Source organism: Dermacentor variabilis, chromosome 8 (assembly GCF_050947875.1).
Source record: "Dermacentor variabilis isolate Ectoservices chromosome 8, ASM5094787v1, whole genome shotgun sequence".
Taxonomy (NCBI): domain Eukaryota; kingdom Metazoa; phylum Arthropoda; class Arachnida; order Ixodida; family Ixodidae; genus Dermacentor; species Dermacentor variabilis.
The window spans coordinates 143,312,222-143,335,792 of record NC_134575.1 but is presented as its reverse complement, the minus strand read 5'-3'; positions in this window follow the sequence as shown (position 1 = coordinate 143,335,792).

Genomic DNA, 23,571 nt, shown 5'->3' with positions numbered 1-23,571 from the left:
TCTTTCAGTCGATCTGAGTGATCACTTACCTGTATTCTGTATCTTTCCTGTTCCAAAAAACAAAATACATCCCGCTCGCATTCCCCCAGTACCTTATCGTAGTTTAATCAAATGAGCCTCTCTGCTTATCACTCGATGATCGAGTGTGCTGACTGGTCGGATGTTTATGTGGAAGAAAGCGCAAGCATTTCATACGACATCTTTCTACAAAAAGTTAAAGGTTGCTATGAAGAAGCTTTTCCTTTGCGTAATGCGAAAAAAGTACATAAAAATATAGAAAACCAGGGGCAACAAAAGAGTTATTTCAGCGAATAAAAGCCCGTGATATCATGCACCGTCAATTTATTAATCTAACAGATATCTCTCTTCTAAATGAATATAAGAAAATTCGAAAGAAGGTAAACTCTGATCTCAAGAAAGCTCGATGTGAATATTGCAAGAATAGGTTTATTGCTGTTTCTCATGATCCCAAAAAAATTTGGAATACATTACGATTGCTTATTGGTCAACAACAGAGCAGCATCCCTGGTACACTAATTACTGATGGTGTCCAATACAGTAAAGAGACTTTGTCAGATAAATTCAATTCCCACTTTTTATCTTCAGGCGCATATTCATCTTCCAGCACTCAGCTAGATGCACAGAAATATATATCCTCTTGCATTACGAATTCTATATGTATGTCTCATTGCAATGAATTAGAGATAAACTCTTTTCTTAAGAAGCTAAATAAACATACCGCGGCCGGTAATGATGACATCAAAGCTACTCCAATTATTTTCGTTGCTAACTTTTTATCAGCACCTTTGCAACATATTTGCAACAGAGCATTATCAACAGGCATTTTTCCAGTTACTATGAAAATAGCTAGGATTGCGATTTTGCACAAAGGTGGTCCTTTCAATAATCTTAGCAATTATCGACCGATTTCGGTGTTACCCTTATTCTCAAAGGTTTTAGAGTACATAATAAAAACAAGACTAACCAAGTTTCTTGATGAACACGAATTGCTTATCAAGGAACAATTCGGCTTTCGCGCAAAAAAAAATCTACAGAAACAGCTTTACTTAGTATCAAAGAAAAATTAGCTAAGAATATTGATAGCAAGGTGTTCACCCTAGGAATTTTTTTATACTTGCGAAAAGCATTTAACTCAGTCAAGCATGATATACTGTTTGAAAAATTACCACATTACGGCATTCCAGGGGTGGCTCTACAATTATTATGCAGTTATTTAACAGACAGACTGCAGTATGCGTTTCTTCACGGGTATAAATCTCAGCTACAGCCTTTGAAATTCGGTGTAGCACAAGGTTCTATCCCCGGTCCACTATATTTTATTATCTACATAAATGATATCGTGCTGGTGCCACAGACTTCCTCTATAGTTCTGTATGCGGATGATACCAGCTTGTTTTTCTCTGGCAGCCATTTAAGGGATTTAGAAATCGCGGCGAACGAGTGGTTAATATCGCTTTCATACTGGCTTGAGTGTAACCAGCTAGAATTAAACGTTAGTTAAACTAAATATATTTTATTCAAAGGCAGAAATAAACGCGAAGATTACATCCTTTCTGTTCGATTTAAAAATAATGACATCGAGCGTGTCCCATTGTTTAAATTCTTAGGTTTACTTTTTCATGAAAACCTCAGTTGGACACCGCAGATCGACAAAGTAAATGCCAGTGTGTCTAGATCAATTTCTGTCTTATATAAGCTTAGGTCTCTGGTACCAAACTGGCTAAAGCTGCAGTTATATTATTCACTAGTTCATTATCATCTCAATTAATCTCTCTTAATATGGGGTACGACTTCAGGAACGAACCTTGAAAGCGTAAAAATTGTACAAAGGGAGCTGTTCGATGCATAGAAAATCTGGAACGAACTGAACACACGGCGCCATTTTTTAACAAGCTTAAATTGCTTACTGTTAACCACCTTCACAACTTTAAGCTCGCCTTGTATATTCGCAAGAAAATTGGAAATGAAGTGAGTAGTTATATGGCTCAGTGATACCCTACTAATGTTCCCTATGATCTCCGACACAAACGATTTAGAATAACATTATTCAGAATCATTTACGGTAATCAAACATTGCTCTACCTTATACCTAACCTTCTCCGCAACAATAGTTATATCCACGAACTTATTGAAAAATGTACTTCTATGCACAGTTTAAAAAAAATGTTACAATGTACTTACTATCTGGTACTGCATGCTGAATAAGTTCTTGAGTTTAAAAAAAAATTTTTATTGTTGTATAACCTCTGTGTTCTGCTGCGTTTTCTAACAGTTATACATTGCTAGGAATGGTTGTTACATTTTGTGTAACGCTTGCACAAACTTTGTACTTTTTAATATGTTGCCATTTATGTACGCGTTTTTCCTTGTTATGGGTTATTGCTGTTGCATTATTGTGTGATTCCGTTACTCAATTTAAGATGCCTAATCGCGATGTTGCTTCTGTTCATGATAACTTTTTGTGGTGCTTTAATGTACAAAGCCATTGTTTTTCTTTTTTATTCTCACTGCTTCTGAGCAAATGTATGGGTGGAGGGAACTTAGTCAGGCAGAGTTCATCTGCCTTTAGTCCTTTCAACCCAGGCAATGTATGTATGAATAAACAAACTGAAACTGAAAGCAATTTTACATGAATGGCGATAGAGAGCTTAGATCAATATGTAATATAATTCATACGCTGAATTTAACAAAAGCACGCACTCTCGTACAGCAGAATACTGACAAGAAAAACAAACATAAAACTTGTTAAGGTGCCGCTCCATCGTTAGATTTAAGCGCACAATGTGCAACTGCTGCTTGACACATTTCGGTAATTTGAATGTCATTTTCTGGAAGTCCTAATTTGTTTTTGATTGTGGAAAAAAGCATTATGTCTAGAAGCTCTTACTCCAGGTGCAATTGTGTAAGCATGCGATAAAATAAGTCCTACGCAATTTTCATCTTGTACAAAGGGAGAAATTGTTACTCGAACATGTTAGACGCGCATCACGTTGCCAGTGAATAAGACTAGCTGGAATATAATAAGAAACAACGCAAAACGATGGGCTGTGATCCCGTACCGTCACAATATTTCCCATCGTCAGAAAGGGATTGGCTAATGCCCCGAAGTTAAGGAGTTTTTTTTAACGCTTCACAAGCTGGCCTCACTTTGCAAGGTACGCAAAGAAGGGGCTCGGAGGTTGGCGAAAAATACACGAAATTGGTACGTGGCATGCGCGGTGCGTGTTAGGCACGCAGTCTTACTTACATCTGGGAAATAGTGGGCGGCCAAAACAAGGTGCCTAATTGACAGGCTTCACGAGCACGGTTACAGTGCCTATAGGACAGCATAATTTCAACATTTGATTTTGTTTCCGTTGCTTTTTCTAGAACATTAAGCTACCGTAATTGTGTTCTAGGAGGTGTTCAACTGCAAGGGCAAGGGGACTTCAGAATCCATTGCCGATATTTTTTTTTTAGATTGCGTGGTTAGAAGCAAACGTCTGTTTTAGGTAAAAAGAGAGGTAATTTGGCTGCAGAAGGTGATCGTCCAGGAATTCACATTGTCACTGCAGCTGCATCAATAGGGTTGACACACAGAAAGAATATATTACATGCCGCATGCTCCGTGGCTATAAGTGGCTTCTCTCGGCCCATCGTGTTGGACGTATCTAAATTTTGCCTGCTGTGGCGCCGTAGTCGCACTACGATGTGCTTTATAACCGTACTAAGGTTTTCGCACGTGAAACCCCATAATTTGTTCAATTATTATCTAGAGTTGTTTCCTGCTTTCCTGTTCACAAACACAACGGTTAATTATTCGTGCGATATCTAGGAGGAACAGCTCACTGACAACAAATGTTGCAGATTCGATTCAGCAGCAGCTGTTATGTATATTTCTAGAAGCGAAGAGAGAGAGAGAGAGAGAAAGGCAGAGGAAAGACAGGGAAGTTAACCAGAGATTACTTCCGGTTGGCTACCCTGTACCGGGGGAGGGGCAAGGGGATGCGATAAGGTATAAAAGACGTGAACAGGACAATTCACAAATACTTCCGCTTCGTCATTGTCGCTTTGATAATTGCCGAGAAAACAATTCTACATAATTATATAAATTACATACAATACATATAAACAAGAGAGAGGAAGGGGAACTGAGGGGCTCTATTTTTGCTAACTTGGACCATATAAAGCCAACAGACAATGAAGACGAAGAAAGCTTTGAGAAAATTAGCTGTGGCTTCCTCCTTTTTTCTTGTTCATTACATAAAGAGGGTCTGCAATCCGGCAGCTTAGATGCATTCAGGCAGGGCGTGTAGGTTTACGGGCCAGTTGCCTTCATCGAAAAAGTTCACATAGACGTGACGCCTACGGCAGAAAGGATGTTCCACATCCGCCGCCAAGGCTGTGTGTGGTGGCGCTTGTAAACACTCCCTCGGCTAGTTCTACTATACAAACAGGAATACTCGTGAAAGTGGATGGGAAAACGGCGACGCGATAGCTCATTTAGTAAGAGCCTGGCTACGTATTTCACCTGCAGCCATGGTTGTAGTTGTGTTACAGCGAAGCTGCTTGCCTCTAGTTAGCCGAAATTTTTCGTCTCCGCGTGCGCTGTGCTTACACAAAAGAAGTCGCAGTTTCGCCCGAAAGGCGAAGTATCGATCGCGAGAGAAAACCAATAGACAGCTGTATGAAATAAGGATAGCCCTTTTATCCACCGTATAAACTTGAAAACATTCACTTCCTATCTAAATTAACAAGCACAGCATCAGTGCGCACCCGCAAAAAAGAACACATCACACTCAGTTACCGCGGACACTCTCTGTCGAAACTTTGGCGTGAGGAAGCGCAAATTTAGCGGCGAGAAGGCCGCCCGTACAAAGCTACGAGCCGCCGTTGCACCTAGACTCAGTCCCCGACGTAGATCGCTTTCAAAATAGGGGGCGAGCAGCCGCCGGTTGATGTCGCTCAATGCGCGGCTGATGCCGCAGTACAACGCCGCCACCGTCCCTCCCCCCGGGCCCTTTCGCGCAACGGCAGACGGCCCGTTTCCTCCCGTCTTTCCTCCCTCGCGCACGAGAACGATCGGCTCCCGTCGCGTGCTTTCACTCGCACCTACAGCATGCGGCACGCGGCGATGGTCTTCTCGCCATTGGAAATTATACGGGACATGGCGGCGACGGTGATGATAACAAAAGTGCGCCGGGAGTGTTCATATAATTGCTACCGCAATAAAAATGGGGGCCTATAACGAAGACCGCGCAAGGAAGCCTGAAGCGCACAGTGTGCTACTTCTCCAAGCTGTATCACATGACGTCGTCAGAAGACATCATCACTGGACGAAAACGTCATCGCGTGACGTCCTGCTAGACGTGACGATGTCATCAGATTGCGGCATCAGGCGCATCTTGTCACGTAATGATGCCGTTATTCTCGTATATATCCGAAGTTATGTCTGCAGCTTGTGCGTAAGTCGTACTTCACGAATTTTCTGACGCAATTTACCTTGACAAATCCAATTCGTTCCATAACGCACTTGCACTTGGCGGAAGGCCTATGAGAATTAAGATGCACACTGCACTTTAGCACACGTGTGCGCGCGTGTGATGTGCGTGTGCACACAATGTATCTGTCCTTGATGCGTGGACGCGCTGCCCGTTGCATCCGTCGCACAGCATGTGCTACGACCGTAATCAACTATTTCTAACGTTGTTACTGTATATATATATATATATATATATATATATATATATATATATATATATATATTGTGACACAGAAGATCGGCAGGCTGAAAAGCCCCGTTTTCATCGCGTGGCTCGTACCCAGTTCGTTCGCTGGCTGCGCCCTACCTGCTGGTGCTAAGTTTGTCGCTGCTGCTCTATGAGCCCAATAAACCCCCCCTTACAATTGGTGGAGCTGCGGTGTACAACCGGAATTCTGGAACTTCGTAATCGGACACTGCAGCCCGTCTTTATAATGCCGGAAGAAGGACCACCACAACCGGCTGCCCCGGTGACTACCGTGGTATGCCCCGGCCCGTTGCGTCAACGCGACCCACCCATCTTCAGTGGTACCGAAGACGATGACGTGGAAAACTGGCTCGCTGACTACGACCGGGTGAGCATCCACAACGACTGGGACGACACCAAAAAACTGAATTAAGTGTCGTTTTATTTGAGTGGTGTCGCCAGCGTGTGGCACCGCCACCACGAACGTGATCTCACGATGTGGACGGCCTTAAGACTAACATGACAGAGGCATTTGGGTGCCCCGCGGTTCGCAAGCTTCGCGCCGAGCAACGTTTGCGTGGCCGTGGCAACAGTGCGGGGAGACATTTACCAGCTATATAGATGTTGTGGACCTCGGCAACCGCGTTGACGTCACAATGGCTGATAACGAGAAGATTCGCCATATCTTAAAAGGCATTGAAGACGACGCCTTCCAGATGCTGTTGGCGAAAACTCCGTGGACAATCTCTGAACTCGTCAGTCTTTGTCAAAGCTTCGACGGACTGCGCAAACGACGCGTAGCCACCCGCCATTGTACACCTCAGGCCACTTCAATGTCGAGCTTGGCTGCTGCCCCAGATAACACTTCGCTGCTGCTACATATCAAGGAGTTCGTCCGTGAAGAGGTGGCTTGTCAGCTTTCCTTGATTCCACTTGCACACGGCCAGCCGAGTACTCCGTTGGCGCCCGCTCTCCAACTGTCATCAAGAAGCAGGAAGCCGACCACATTTCGTCTTCTCTCCAGCAGACAACGACGGCCGCTCCCCTGACGTACGCCGAAGTCGCGATGAGGCCTACGCCACAGACCTACGGCCCCCTTCGCCCACCTTTGCGCCCGCCCGTACCCCCTCCAGTCCGTCCACTGGTGAACTATGCACGACCTCAAGACCATTAGCGCACGGAAGACAACCGTCCGATTTGTTTTTATTGTGGTCGTGGTGGACACGTGGCACGTCGCTGTCGCCTGCTTACGCCGAACGTCCCCAACAATGTGCGTCCATATGCGCCACGTTTCCAAAACGCCGCAACTATTCGGACACCTTTGAATCTTCTCCCGCAGTCGACACCGCATTCTCCGCCGCTCGCCGTTCACCTTCTCCTCGCCGCCACTCCCTTTCCCCCATGCACCAGTGGCGGAGCCCTTTACGCCAGGAAAACTAGAAATCGCAGTTCAGGAGGCGAGAACTGCGGTGCCAGCGAAATGTATAAGGCCTCAGACTTCCCCGAATAACGTTATTGAAGTCGCAATAGAAGAAACATTGACGCTAGCACTTGTCGACACCGGGGCTGCACTTTTAGCGATAGATGGCCGCATTTACCGCAAGATCGGAAAAGTGACGACGCCGCTTTCTGGACTGTCTCTCCGAACTGCCAACGCGCAGCACGTCGAGCCGTCCGGCGCCTGCACTGCTCATGTCGTAATTCAGGAGGTCCTCTATATCATAGAATTAATCGTGTTGCCATCATGTTCACACGACGTCATATTAGGTTGGGACTTTCTCTCCACACATCATGTGATCATTGACTGCGCCCGCGCCGAAATCGAGCTGTTTCAGTTTTCGACCGATATTATCACTGACCATAAGGACCATTGTCGCAAAATCGCTGTTTCAAAAGACACCATTATACCTGCCTGGTCTGCCACTCTTGTCAGTATCTCTTGTGACTCTGTAGATGACGGCACAGTACTCTTCGCTCCGTCAGAACTCTTATGCCCCAAGCACTGGCACGCGTCGGCAAGCTTCGGCGCGCGCCGACAAGCGAACGCTTCGCTTCGCGTTGGTCGGAGGAAGAGGGCACGCAACCACTGGACAGAAGCTCTGACGAGCGCCGAAGCTCGCTCCTCGGCTGCGGCGCACTGTTGCTGGGATATATTGTCTTCATCCGTTAAAGCCCGGCCTAAAACAGCCTGCTGTAAACTAAGCTTGAAACAATAAGTTAGTGATCTGTATGCGCTTTCAGATATAAAAAAACATGTTTGAATAATGAATATACGCCTGCTGTAACAGTTTGTTTTTATTTTTGAATTAAAAATAGCGCACAAAATATCGACATCAGCGCTCACGCGTCGTCTGCCTGCAAGATCGCTTTGCAAACACCTGCACGACGATGCCATATCCTATCAAAAACTGTTGTACTATTTCATTTTTTGGTAGCTCTTTGTACAGCCAACTATGTAAGAATTAGGCGTGCAAAGTATCACTGAAAAAATCTGTGTTGGAAATATTGTCACGTAGTAGTGACGGTAAATAAATAGTGCAGGCTCAATCACAACGATAGCGGCTAGCAATGTCGGCAATCGTCAAAAATCTAATCTACGGGTCAAGCGCGTCGGTTTGCATACATCAGTCGTCGAAAGTTACAGCCTATTCGCTGGTGCCCGCGCGCCTTCCAGAAACTACTATACAACTCGTGTCGCGTATGCAATCAGATTAACAGGGTTCGTCGACAACAGACAGAACCGTCGATAACATTCACGAAATTTCCGATCCGTTCAGGCGCATCCTGCACTGAGCGATAACGTTTAACATCTTTTAGCCGGTGAAATACGGTAACGAGATACAGATAAAGCATCCGTGTCATTATAGTTATGCTTGTTGGTGCCTGAAAGAAACGGGAAAATGTGGGTCCTGAGAAAATCAGCAAAAAAGAACTGAAACACCTGGAGCACTCACAAAAGAAAAATATCTAGAATAGCTATGATTTATGTAATTCGTAGCTTGTCTCCCCCCGATTCTCGATTCTGTAAAATCTAGCCCATGGAGCACCTCTAATATTCTAGGTTGTTTTGATGCATCAACACCGCATCTGTAGACCTTCACATTGAGTGTATTGCTAAAAAACATTTTCACACTGTAAGGGCCATGTTCTATAGTAACTGGTTTCCACATGTCAAGTTTGTCTTTCTTTACATTAATGAAATGACATACCGTCAGATAATACAAGCATGAGAATTGGAGGGTTTTAATAGGGGTCTTTCGTTGCCCTTTGCCAAGTCGTAATATTGAAGCACTTATTCGAATGTATGGGAGCAGCTCATTTGCATAGTATAAGAAATATTTAAACAGGTTATTTTCACGATTTAAAAATTTTGTCAGAACAAAAAGAAATTGCAGTTTATTGTTTTGAGCCTGTTTTAATGTTTTGACTGAAAGATATATTCAAATTGTTCTGCGAGGCACGCAAGAATTGATGTGCCATATTATCTTATTGCACAACACTGGATACAGTAGCCAGCCATTATTAAAACTCAGAAGAAATTAATAACAATGCATATGACCAGGCACATAGCATATTATTATTGCGCTTTCTTAATTCATGCCCTTTATTTAATTGCACAAAAGCTACTGCACTGAAATAGTATACTAGCACATACTTAAAAAGCATGATTTTATACTACGATAATAATCAATCATTCAAATGTTTATTGTAGTGCCCAGGAACAGCTAGAGAGCCTTTGTACTGGTGCACTTAACGAGCACTATGTGAGACAAATTGTACAGAAAACATGAATGTGGTAAGCAAAATAATGCAAGATAGAGAAACAAATAAGGAAAAAAGGAAACGAGGAAATGTAAAAGGGAGTTAATCTTACTTAAATATCTACAGATACACAAGACACAGGAAATGAACTGTGAAGTATGTTTTGGAGTCGAGTCTTATTAGCACAATCTTGCAACAAGGCCAGGCAACGAACGTGGAATGCTACCTGGTATACTGTTGCGGCACGAACAAATGCATATGATGAAGAAGCTTTAGGAAATGTATAATGTAATGGACCACCTTATACAGGAACAAAAGGTGTGATTAATTAAGTCTTGAATCTAGAGGTGCGAGTTGAAGTATATTTGAGAAGGCTCAACTGTGGTCGCCAGAATGGCAAAAGTGATGCTTTAAGATAGATGTCAATTTATTCTGGATGCCTTCAATGAGGTCAGAATTAGATTTGCTCGTTGCACCCCCTCCTACAGAGGCATACTCTAGTAGTTGGCGGCACACAGCAGAATTTCAGAAACACAATAGGTGAGTGAAAATCATGCAATATACGGCATGCAATTCCAAGAGCGTGAAGGGCATGTTGTGTAATTATCTATGTGAAGAGAAGCTTAGCATATTGTCGAAGTACACACCAAGATCTTTCATTTGATCGACCATGAGGAGTGGAGCATCACGTAGGGGTAGCAAAATTTCACACGGTGCGTTTTCTGCATATAACTTAATGCCATGGTATTGGAAGCATTTAAGAGTACTTATTGTTTCTGCACCAGTTTAAGAGTGAAAAAATGTCTTTTTGGAAGTCGATGCAGTGGTGAACACTATTGACAGTCTCAAATAGTTTTAAGTTGTCGGCACACAAAGTCATGCTGTTCATTTATTAAAATGCTCTTAGCAGTAACAGAAAGCAAGGAATCCAGTATCGATTCAAACACTTTTGACGCACTGCAGAGGATAGATATAGGTCGGCAGTTAGTAACTGCACATCTAGCACCTGATTTGTGCATGGGCAATGTCCATGCTACCTTCCGAGTACTAGAAAAGGTACTAGACGTTAGGGAACAATTGAAGATGTTTGTGAGAACAGGGAACAAGTATGCTTCCATACATTTTAACGCTTTCAGATGCCACTTTATCCCGTTGTGTGAAAAGTTGCTTTCACCACATCTCTTGCATCTTCACAATCGTAGAAAGTATACAGCTGCAGAAAATATTAAGAATTTTCAATTGTTTAGCGAATTTTGTCAAGCTTACGAAATTTCGACTCCATGTGAAAACTCACTACAGGAACACAAATATGAGAACATGTACTATTTTGTGTTTTGAAAAGCTTGAAAAGCACTTATCCAGCCACTTGAAAATTATGCCTGGTGCATGACATGACATCACCCAGCCTTCTACCTTCCCACTCATTTCGCTAAAACATTCTGCACGTTATTCAAAATTGCAGCACAGTTCCAATAATAAGTGTTTAAAGATGTATGAAGCACATTTTAAATACCATTACTTCCATCAGTGCTTTTGTTATTGATGCACTCTCCTGCTATGCACAATTGTGTAGACAGCGTCTCAAAGGGTTAAGCTGTGCGGAAGAAATGCCATCACCACCACAAGAAAGGGAAGATTTAAGGCACTTCATGCACTTGAAAACAAAGTTTTCATTGACTGATAGCGTACACACTGTGCCAGATTGAGAAGGAAGGTTACTCGAAGCATATTTCACACCATATAGCAAACAGGAATGTTCTGCAAAGGTATCAGCAGTGTTCGAGCAACACCACTATTTTCATGAAGAAGACGTACATATTTGGCACTCTCTTTAGAAGAGCGAGAGCGCACAAAGCTCCAGAAATATTTTGAATTATGTGTCATGCTGGCTTCAACACAATCAATGTGGTCGTAGTGATGATCCTAATAATAATAATGATAATAAAAATCATAATATTAGTGTAACTTGGCACTGTACACTAAAAAAAGGCTGATTCCTGTATGTTAGAGCGCCTGATAACCTGCCATCTAGAGTAGGAATTTGCAGGATGCAGAACACACCTCCTTCCCCTCCACGTGCGCGCACACACACACTCGCTCAATAACACAGCACGGCACACACGCACACATTCGACGGGTGCACAACACACAGGAGTGCCAATTCAGTCTGGTTCCAAGGAAGGAGAATGCAAATGGCCAAGTGGGGTGAAATGAAAGCTATGTATGCCAGATATAATCACGGAGTTGTGGTGTCGGGCCATAGAAGGCGGAATGAGGGCTCGGGATGTGCTGACCACTTGTTCAGACGAACTGAAGAAAGATTAGTGCTGTTCAGAGAGCCATCAAGCATCCTGCAATATAGACTAGTGCTATGTTGCGCTGGTATTGCAGGGTGTGCTACTTGAGGGGTTTGAGGCAATTTTCGTAGGCTGGCATGAGCTTGCGACAACCGAAAAGACGGGAGTAGAGGGTGCGTGTTGTTCAGCGCTGAACAAGCTTAAGTTTGTTAGCGTCGCGAGTTTGGTACGGGAACTATACTGATGAGCAGCACTCAAGTCGTGACAAACTGATAGAAGCGTAGAGTGCACGGCAAACCTTACGTCATCAGGGAAGGGAGACACGGGACACAAACCCAAGAATGGGCCGATGCTTAGATACAGTGCTGGTGACATATGCGGAAAAGTTGAAAGAAGAGCTGAATGTTTCACCCAGAATGGGTAGGACCCGAACCGTCTTTATAGAGGTGCCTCCAAGGAAGTACGTTGGACGTGCAGCAGTTTTGTTGGGGCTGATACGCATGGCAGCACATTTTGCAGTGCTACTACAAAGTTTGTTATTGTAGACCCAGTCGTTCACCTTTACGGAATGTATTTATTGTAAGCACATATGCTGTGCATTGGCATATTGTTGTTGCGGAAGTGTTAACTTGTTAATCAAACACATTCTGCGCAGATGCATTAGTAACTTGGTTTTGAGTAGATCTTTGTCCTGACTACAATATATAGTATCGCAGCAAGAAACATTTTAGTAGAAGCTGAAGGGATTCCAGAAGTTTAAGCATACCGACTGCACTCACACAATGCGCTCACACCACCTACAGTTTCCATAAACAAAAAGTGAGATAAAAGATCAATTACAGTTTCATTGACTCAGTACTTGCTGCTTCTGAAGCAGGCATCGAAGCAATCATGGTATACGCTGCTACATGCATAGGTCTTGCATGATGCAGGTCCCGCTATGTACTGCACATGGGGCACACGTTGCAAACAGATTCCTTTTTGCATTGCTCAAGTATAAGGACACACTGACTCAAACATGACTGCGTTGTCACGTCTGCTTCAGTGCGTCAGTGTTCTTGATTGCTACACGAGCGATTTATCTCCAACTAGCCCAAAAGACGGATGCACTTGAAAGAAGTGAGTGAAGGAGCACAGTGAACTTGTGCCGAACTGGATTCACATGCCGAATAGAAGAGCCCAGTGTCAGCTGAAACGGGCGGCACCGCTGATTACGTAAGTACATCCCATAGTTCGGCTACTAGTGTCTTTCGCTTTTGGAAGTTATATTTGCCACAGGAAAAAGCGCAGAGCTTGCCCGTTAAACTTGGGTCACCGGACACCACACGAAACACGCCGCGGCTGACCACCCCAAGTTCCACACGGTTTATTCACCACATCACACGAAGCCAGGAGTGCCATATTTCAAATCACTGCAGCACCAAACGGACCTGAAAATTCATTTCCTTCGACAGATTTTCTCAGCTCGGTTCGTTCACTCGCCAGTTACGAACTCGATGGACGCTCTAGGCCTACGCGTAACGTAAACAGCATCGGCGATAGGCGAGTGCTGATTATCCAGACTTCGGAGCTCGTAAACATGTTTCTATTCCTTTTGAACACAACAAAATACACATACAACAAGCACAGACGTTGCGGCAATCGTGATTCGGTTGGCTGTTTTAGCAGACGATCGTAGCCAGCACGGCTGAACCCAGTGGGCAGGTTGGATTAGTCGGCGTCGTTCGAAGTCGCTTCGGATCCACGTCGCACTGCCACAACCCACGGTCGTAGTCGGTCGGTCGTATCGTCGTCGGCCTACAATTACAGCACTGTCTTTCAGGAACACTGTCGCGCGCGTCGTGCGTCCAAAGAACTCGGACGATCGTTGGTGCCGGCGCCTTCGCATGGGCGGCCATCATAGGCATAGCAGCCGGAGGATTCGCAGCCTCCGATTCGTTGACGCTTGCGACGCGTCGCAGCCTCTCATTGGTGTACGCCGGCGCAGCTTCGCCGCGCGTCGGCAAACTTCTAGCATCGACAGTAGACATAATCGCTGCGTGTCGTCACGCTTCGCCGTGTTCTTGACCGACGGTTTTGACGATTTTGACGCTTCGGCGCGTGCCGAAGCTTTCCGACGCGTGCCAGTGGTTGGGGCATTAGTTCGCCGCCGTTCACTACCACTGCCGTTCGCCGTCCTCGAGTTCAAAGCTGGCGCCTCTCTCACGTGCGTCTCAAACCCATCGGCTGAACCAATTACTTTACACCGCCGTGAAAGCGTTGGCAGAGCAGAACCACTGAGCTCAGCTTCAATATTGACACGATGGACGACTCCACTTATCTTGGTGCTCTCGAGGCATCGCCTCCTCAGTCACTGCCGCGTTCTTTTACCCCAGCTATTGCCAGTGACCTTACGACGACGCAGCGCGACGAACTTCTTCGCTTGCTCCAAGGCTTCTCTTCCTCTTTTGACTGCCAAGCAACATAACTCGGCCGCACAACGACTGTTTCGCACACTGTTGACACTGGGAGCCATGCACCAGTTCGACAGCGTCCCTACCGAGTATGGGCGACTGAAAGAAGCGTTATCAATGACCAGATGAACGATATGCTCAATCGCGGTGTCATCCCGCCTTCTAGTAGTCCCTGGGCATCACCAGTCGTCCTAGTTAAAAAAATGCGGCACCATACGACTTTTTGTCAATTATCGAAGGCTTAACAAATTTACCTTAAAGTATGTATACCCGTTGCCACGTATTGACGGCGCACTTTACTGTTTGCAAGGAGCGGAGTTTTTTTTCCTCCTTAGATCTCCGCTCTGGCTACTGGCAGGTGCCCATGGCTGACGCTGACTATTCTAAAACCGCGTTTGTAAGACCAGCCGGCTTGTATGAATTTACTGTAATGCCGTTCGGTCTGTGCAAAGCGCCCGCCAACTTCGAACGCATGATGGACGGATCCAATTCAGGAATATTCCTGGATTGGATCATATTGGATTGGATCATATCATATTCCTGGATCCGAATCCAGGAATATGATATCCGTGTGGTCTATCGCTCTGGACGAAAACACTCTGACGCCGATGCCCTCTCGCGCTCCCCAGTTCCTTCAGACAGCAGCACTTCTACCTACAGACATGACATCTCACCACTTGACATCATGGACATGGCATCGCAGCAACGAAAACACCCATGGATCGTCATGACATTCAACTGCTTGTGAAATCCTCCGCCAATTTTGGCACCTCGAGCGTTACGCCGACAGGCGCAGCGTTTCACAATCCGCGACGGACTTTTATACCGCTGCAACTACCACAATGACGGCCGCAAATGGCTCTTAGTAGTGCCTCGCCACCTACGACAAGATTTATGATCCGCTTCTCATTCTGACCCGCAGTGTGGTCACGGCGGAGTGTCAAAACCCTACACATGGCTTCGCCTACGATATTGTTATGTGTAGCTGATGTACAAGTCTATTTACAATATATTTACACGTAGACCAATGGTGGCAAAGATGGCGACGCTATATCAAGCGGGGCCTCGTTGTCTTCTTTCTCCTCAGTGCAGCCACACTGTGGCGGCTGTTCCGTAGCATCACCCCCGGCAGTAGAAGCACCGTCGCGGTGCTTGTGTGGTATGGCTTTAGTCTCGCCACGTGAACGATGTCACTTGCAGCCGACAATGACGCTGAGAGGTTGGCGGGGATGACTTCGTACGTGACATCGGTCACTTGTCGCACCACACTGTATGGGCCAGTGTAGCGCGACAGCAGCTTTTCGGAAAGGCCCACACGTCGAATGGGGGACCAGAGAAGCACCAGAGAAACCGGAGTAAATTGTACGTCGCGATGGTGGCAATCATAGAGGCGTCTCTGATGCTCCTGCGAGGCCTCGAGACGGGAGCGGGCGAGCTGGCGCGCGTGGTCGGCGTGTGCGATCGCGTCGCGGGCGTATTCGGTGGCTGAACGTGTGGCCGAGGGCAACAAAGTGTCTAAGGGCAACGCGGGTTCTCGGCCATATAGGAGATAGAATGGTGAATAGCCGGCGGTGTCGTGACGCGATGAATTATACGCGAACGTCACATATGGTAAGTGAAGATCCCAGCCGTGGTGGTCGGTCGCAACGTACTTGGATAGCATGTCGATGATGGTCCGGTTGAGGCCCTCCGTGAGGCAGTTGGTCTGTGGTTGGTAGGACGTGCTGAACTTGTGCTTAGTCGTGCACGAGCGGAGGATGTCCTCGACGACTGCCGACAGAAAGCTGCGGCCGCGGTAAGTGAGTAATTGGCGCGATGCACCGTGCCCTAAAATGATTTCATACATCAGAAAGTCAGCAACGTCAGTAGCACAACTTGTCGGGAGGGCTCCGGTGATTGCGTACCGCGTAGCATGATCAGTAGCGACGGCGACCCATTTATTTCCCGAGCCCGAGAGAGGAAACGGTCCAAGAAGGTCTGGACCAACACGGAAAAAGGGTTCCGGTGGGATGTCGATCGGCTGGAGACATCCAGCTGAGGCGTGGAGGGCTTCTTCCGGCGGTGACAGGGCTCACAAGCGGCAACGTAGCGCCACACGGAGCGGGCGAGACCAGGCCAAAAGAATCGACGGCGTACACGGTCGTATGTGCGAGAGACGCCCAAGTGTGCAGCCATGGGAGCGTCGTGAAGTTGTTGGAGGACAGTCGAACTCAGGTGTGATGGAATTACGAACAGAAGGTCAAAGCCGTGTGGATCGTGATTCTGGCGGTATAGTGACCCCTACTTAAGGAGAAACATCCGGAGAGAGGCGTCGCCAGGCGTTGACCGCAGATGGTCGATGAGGGCTCGTAATAAAGGATCGCGGCGTTGCTCGTTGCCGATTTCAAGCAACTGGGACAGAAAGAAAACGCAAGCGATGGTGTCCGCATCAGCCGGGTCGTCGACGGGGTAGCGGGACAAACAATCGGCATCCTGGTGCAAGCGTCCCGTCTCGCATACCACGAAGAAGGTATATTCTTGCAGGCGTAACGCCCAGCGAGCGAGTCGTCCCGTGGGTCCCTTGAGCGAGGATAGCCAGCAGAGCGCGTGGTGATCAGTGATGACACAGAAGGGGCGTCCGTAGAAGTATGGACGAAACTTGGCAACAGCCCACACAACAGCGAGGCACTCGCGCTCTGTGATTAAATAATTGCGCTCGGCGGGTGATAGAAGTCGGCTGCCATAGGCTATAACGCGATCATGTTCACGCTGGCGTTGTGCTAACACTGCTCCTATGCCGTGACCACTGGCATCAGTTCGAACTTCCGTTGAGGCAGACGGGTCAAAGTGGGCCAGAATTGGAGGCGTAGTAAGGAGAGTAGTGAGCTGCGAAAAACATGCGGCATAGTCAGGTCCCCAAGAAAATAGGGCGTCTTTCTTCAAGAGGTCGGTAAGGGGACGTGCGATGGTCGCAAAATCCTTCAAAAGCGTCGGAAATAAGAGCACAGCCCTACAAAACTACGAACGTCCTTGGTAGACTTCGGAACAGGAAAGTTCGTAACGGCGCGAATTTTGTCCGGATCAGGTCGCACGCCTCTGGCTTCCACGAGGTGTCCAAGGACGGTGATTTGGCGGCCAGCGAAGTGACATTTTGACGAGTTCAACTGGAGACCGGCGCGGCGGAACACTTATATTATATTTCGGGTTTTACGTGCCAAAACCACTTTCTGATTATGAGGCACGCCGTAGTGGAGGACTCCGGAAATTTTGACCACCTGGGGTTCTTTAACGCGCACCTAAATCTAAGCACTCGGGTGTTTTCGCTTTTCGCCCCCATCGAAATGCGGCCGCCGTGGCTGGGATTCGATCCCGCAACCTCGTGATCAGCAGCCCAACGCCATAGCCACTGAGCAACCACGGCGGGTACGGCGGAACACGTCAAGAATCGCTGAAAGACGGTCTAGATGCGCGTCAAATGTGGGCGAATAAACGATGACGTCGTCCAGATAGCACAAACAGGTGGGACACTTGAACCCCTGAAGCAAAGAGTCCATCATTCGTTCGAAGGTGGCGGGCGCGTTACAGAGACCGAAAGGCATCACCTTGAACTGATAAAGGCCGTCAGGGGTAATAAGGGCACTCTTCTCTCGGGCCGTGTCGTCGACGGATATCTGCCAGTAGCCGGACCGTAAGTCGATAGAAGAAAAATAGGTGGCACCGTACAGGCATTCTAGAGCGTCATCAATACGTGGCAGAGGGTACACGTCCTTTTTTGTGATTTTGTTCAGTTGGCGATAATCTACACAAAAACGCCACGTGCTATTCTTCTTTTTGACAAGTACGACGGGAGAAGCCCAGGGACTACAAGAAGGCTCGATAATGTTCTTTGCAAGGGTCTTTTTAACTTCCTGTTCGATAACAGCTCGTTCAGACGCAGGAACACGTTATGGACGTCGGTGAATAAGGTTCGCATCGCCAGTGTTTATGCGATTGGTCGATACGGACGTTTGACCTAAGGGTCGATTGTCAAAGTCAAAAATGTCGCAATAGCCTTCAAGAACGCGGCAAAGAGCTTCAGCTTGAACAAGTGTAAGGTCAGAGGAAACCATCTTCTCAAAGTCGACGTCAGTACCGTGCGATGACGTCACGGTATGGGCTCAGCTGTGATGATCTTCCACTGTGAATGGCTCGATCTCACCATCCTGCAAAGCGCTAATTAAAGCCAATGAAATCCCCTGAGGGAGAACTTGCGCGGTTAACGCGAAATGGACAAGAGGAAGGCAGGTGCGGTTGCCAGTAATTATCAGCACAGTGTGGGGCACGGTAACACCACGTGTAAGCATAACGGCCGGAGTCGGAGCGGCCATGTAATTGCCGTCAGGTACAGCTGGTGAGGACAAGAAGTCGATGTGTGTCACAGAGTGAGGCGGTAGGCGAATAAAATCCATGCAGCTCAGATGGCTTGGAGGCAGATCCACAGGGTCGGCAAGAAGAGGCAAGTCAAGGCGAAGTGAGCCGGTCGAACAGTCAATGAGGGCAGAATGACTGGCAAGATAATCCAGACCGAGAATGAGTTCGTGAGGGCAATGCTCGATGACGGTGAAGAGAACGACGGTTTGTATCTCAGCAATGGTAAGGCGGGCAGAGCACATGCCAACAATAACGACAGTCCCTCCGTCCGCGACTTGTACAACTCGGTCCGGGGCGGGCGTCAGAGCTTTCTTGAGCAGATGGCGAAGAGGAGCACTCATAATGGACACATGCGCCCCGGTGTCAATCAACGCGCACACAGGAACATTGTCGACGAGAACGTCCAAAAGATTCTTGTTCGTGGGTAAAGTGAAGCGAGGATTTCGTGCCAATTTCGTCATTGCAGCTTCACCTCCAGAAGCTGCACTGTCTAGTTTTCCGGTTGGGGGTGCGGCGAGTAGATCGGAGAAGGAGCACGGCGGGACTGGGGCGAACGAGATTGACGACGGTAGGGAGAAGGCGAGCGGGAGTAGCGGGGACGTGTCAAAGGTGTCGCAGGATCAGGTGATGGAGCGGGCATTGAAGGGGAGAAGGAAGAGGACGCGCTTGAGGGGCGAGGGTGGTAATCAGGAGAATAGCGCACTGGGGAAGTCCAGCGGCTGCGGCAGTGGCGAGCGACATGTCCTATGCGTCGGCAGTTAAGACAGATCGGCTTGTCGTCCGCGGTTCGCCATTCGGAGGGGTTGCGCTGTCCATAAGAGGAATAAGAAGGGCGCAGTGGGGATGTGCGTGGAGAAAGAGGTTCCGATCCTAAGGAACGAATGGATTGCAGGCCGACATTGGACAACTCTTGACGGACGACGGCCTGGATCAAGGAGATTGTCACCGGAAAATGATCAGGTGACGGGAATGAAGGGGCCGCCGGTTGTGCCGCTTCGACCTCACGACGAATGATGCGGGTCAAGTTGTCACATCGCGACGGCTGGTAGAAGAGGTCGTCACAGGATAACGTAGCAGCTGTGTTGAGGAGTCGCGTGATGTGCTGGGATACCCGGCGGCTTTTAGCATGCTCAAGACGGCGGCAGTCCTTGAGGATCGTATCCATGCTGGTGACGTCCGTAAAACACCAGTAAATTGAAGGCGTCGTCAGCAATGCCTTTGAGGACGCGATTAACCTTATCGTCCTGAGACATGGTCGGGTCAGCCTTGGCACAAAGGGCCAAGACGTCGAGAATGTAGGACACGGACTCGGTCGACCTCGGTACACGTGTGGCAAGGGCTTTCTTGGCATTGACTTGACGACTGAAGGGATTGCCAAAAAGGTCGCAGAGCTACTCTTTAAAGAGATCCCAGCTCGAGATCTCCTCTTTGTGAGTCTGGAACCATGCAAGTGGAGCTTCGTCTAGGTAGAAAAGGACGTTCGCAAGCATAATAGTCGGATCCCACCTGTGACTGGTGCTGACACGTTCGTATAAGCGGAGCCAGTCGTCAACATCAGGACTGCCGACTCCGTTGAAAACACCAGGATCCCGAGGGGGGGAAACGGCGACGTAGGTCAGGGCTGCAGGCGGAGACGGTTGCGTAGATGAAGTGCCGCCAGCAGGAGCCGAAGTTGCACTGTCGCCGTTGCGACCGCTGCGAAGCTCCATGACGGGTACGGGGAACGTCCACCTCCACCAAATTAATGTTACGTGTAGCTGATGTGCAAGTCTATTTACAATATATTTACACGTAGATGAACGGTGGCAAAGATGGCGACGCTATATCAAGCGGGGCCACGTCGTCTTCTTTCTCTTCAGTGCAGCCACACTGTGGCGGCTGTTCCGTAGCAATATTATTGGCGAGGGATGTACACCTTCGTCCACAAATACGCACGCTCCTACATTTCCTGCCAGCGACGCAAATGTGTCCCGCATCTCTCCACCGCACCTCTCCAACCACTTTCCCTGCCCAGCTCAGCCATTTGACCGTGTCGGCATTAATATATACGGGCCTCTTCCATCTACTGGTGCTGGCAACCGATGGATTATTGTCGCCGTAGGTCATTTGACACGGTATGCTGAAACCGCCGCCTTACCTGCCGTATCAGCAAAAGACATCGCCTCGTTCATTCTAAACAACTTCGTTCTCCGCCATGGCGCACCTAGTGAATTGTTGAGCGATCGGGGCCGCGTATTCCTCCCGAACGTCCTGCAGTCACTTCTACCTGAATGCCAAATTATTCACCGCACTACTACTGCTTATCACCCAAAGACCAATGGCTTAACAGAACGATTCAACAGAACTCTTGGTGACATGCTATCAATGTATGTTGCATCTGACCACTCCAACAGGGATCTTGTACTTCCGTTCGTCACTTACGCATATAACACTGCCTCTCAAGCCTCTGCCGGATTCTCACCATTCTTTCTGCTTTACGGCCGCCATCCCTCCAGCACCATTGGTACGGTTCTCCCGTACTGGCCGGACCCTGCTGAATGCTCACCTGTTTCTGCGGTGGCTCAGCACGCCGACAAATGCCGACAACTGGCCCGTTCTTTACGTCTGCTCAACAGTGCCGCCAAAAAGAGCGTCATGACCTCAACCCTCCCCCTCTCCCCTTCCCCGTTGAATCACTCGTGTGGCTTTGGGTCCCGCCTGTTGCTGCTCTTGGCCTTTCGTCCAAGCTCCTCCCGAAGTACGACGGACCCTACCGCATGGTTGCGCAAACATCACCAGTGAACTACGTCGTCGAACCCGTATCGCCATCTCCCGATCTGCATCGTCGGGGGTGAGAGACTGGGCACATTGACCGGCTGAAGCAGTATTAGGATCCGCACACCTCTTTCTAGGTCGCCAGGATGGCTACTCTTGATTTCCGGGGGTGATTGTGACAAAGAAGATCGGCAGGCTGAAAAGCCGCGTTGCCATCGCTTGGCTCGTACCCAGTTCGTTCGCTGGCTGCGCCGTACCTGCTGGTGGTGAGTGTCGCTGCTGCTCTACGAGCCGAATAAACCCCCATTACAATATATACATATATATGTATATATATATATATATATATATATATATATATATATATATATATATATATATATATATATATATATATAAGGAAGAAAGAAGAGTGAGATGAAGAAGGATCGCGGGGCTCTGGCTGCTGATTGTTCTCGATGGCCAGACACCTTAACTACTCTGACTTATCTTGTATATATATATTCTAAATGCAGCCTTTCTATCCTCACAACATCCTGGTAACATATTGGTAAGAGGTGCGGGGTACCACAGCTGAAAACGGAGCTCCGCAGTGGATGACGCATCACCATCCACACCATGAACGACGGTGAGCACGCAGGATCAACGTCGTTGTCGCCTCCTACGTCACCGGCGCCAGCTACGTCGCTGTCACCTTCAGAAGTGGTTGTGCAACCCAAGGATTTTGGAACTTCCTGCAGGACCGATGGCGCCGACATTGAAGGGTGGGTGGCTATGTACGAATGCGTGAGTGGAATTAACTTATGGGACCCTATGCTTATGCTAGCTAACTTGTTCTACCTAAGAGGCATGGCAAATGTGTGGTACGAAAACCTCGAAGAGGAGCTAACCAGATGAGACCAATGCAAAGAGCAGTTGACAGAGTTGTTCGGCAAACCAGCCTGCCGTAAAATTGCCGCAACGCAGGATCTAGCCTGCCGGGCCCATTCTCCCACAGAGTCCAATGTTTCGTATGTCCAGGACGTGCTGGCGCTTTTTCGTAAAGCCGATCATGGCATGACAGAAGTTGAGAAGGTAGGGCATGTGCTCAAGGGAATTGCTGTCGACGCCTCTAATCTGCTCATGTGCAAAAGCTGCTCTACAGTTGATGCCATCAGCAAAGAGTGCCGACAATTCGAGCAGGCCAAAAGCCGACGCGTCCTGCAACCATTCACTAGACTTGCCAATACTGCCGCAAAGTCGACGTGTGAAGATCAGCCCGCACAGCGGCATGCGTCGCCATCAGAGTACGTGGTGCGAATCGTTCGACGGGAACTGGATGCGATGGTGCCCGCAGCTTTCTGTTCGCGTAGCCCTGATGCTACCACTTTTTCAGTTCCTCTCATACAAACCATCGTTCGCCAGGAACTTGAAAACATTGGTTTACGTTCCGGGTGTGCTGTCGCCAATCCCAAAGCCACCGAACGCCCGTCTGCTATTTCGCTCCACCCCGACGCTTCTCTCCGCGCTATCGCAACGCGACTGAGTGGAGAACCGCGGCCGACTAGCCTATATGTTTCACCTGTCACCGCACTGATCATGTCGCCAGATACTGTCGCAACTCATGGCCCTCAACACCTCGCACTATAACCAACCTAAGCCGTTTTGATGGAAATGCCCGCAATGTTTCGCCCACCAGCGAATCTAATAGCGCCGACAATTCTGCTAAGAACACGTGGTACAGCCGCAAACCACGCTGACACCAATCTCGTTCACTGCAAACAAATCGCCCATCTTTCGGTTCGCCGCAGGCCATGTCACCTTTCATCCCCTGTGGCTTTTGGCCGCACCCTTCCGGAAAACTAAGAAATGCAGCCCTCGGAGGTGGTGCTCCACTGACTACTACTGAAGAAAATGCTGGGTCTGTGCCCACAAGTGGAAATGTCATCATCATCATCACCATCATCATCATCAGCCTGGTTATGCCCACTGCAGGGCAAAGGCCTCTCCCATACTTCTCCAACTACCCCGATCATGTGCTAATTGTGGCCATGTTGTCCCTGCAAAGTTCTTAATCTCATCCGCCGACCTAACTTTCTGCCGCCCTCTGCTACGCTTTCCTTCCCTTGGAATCCATTCCGTAACTCTTGATGACCATCGGTTATCTTTCCTCCTCATTACGTGTCCTGCCCATGTCCATTTCTTTTT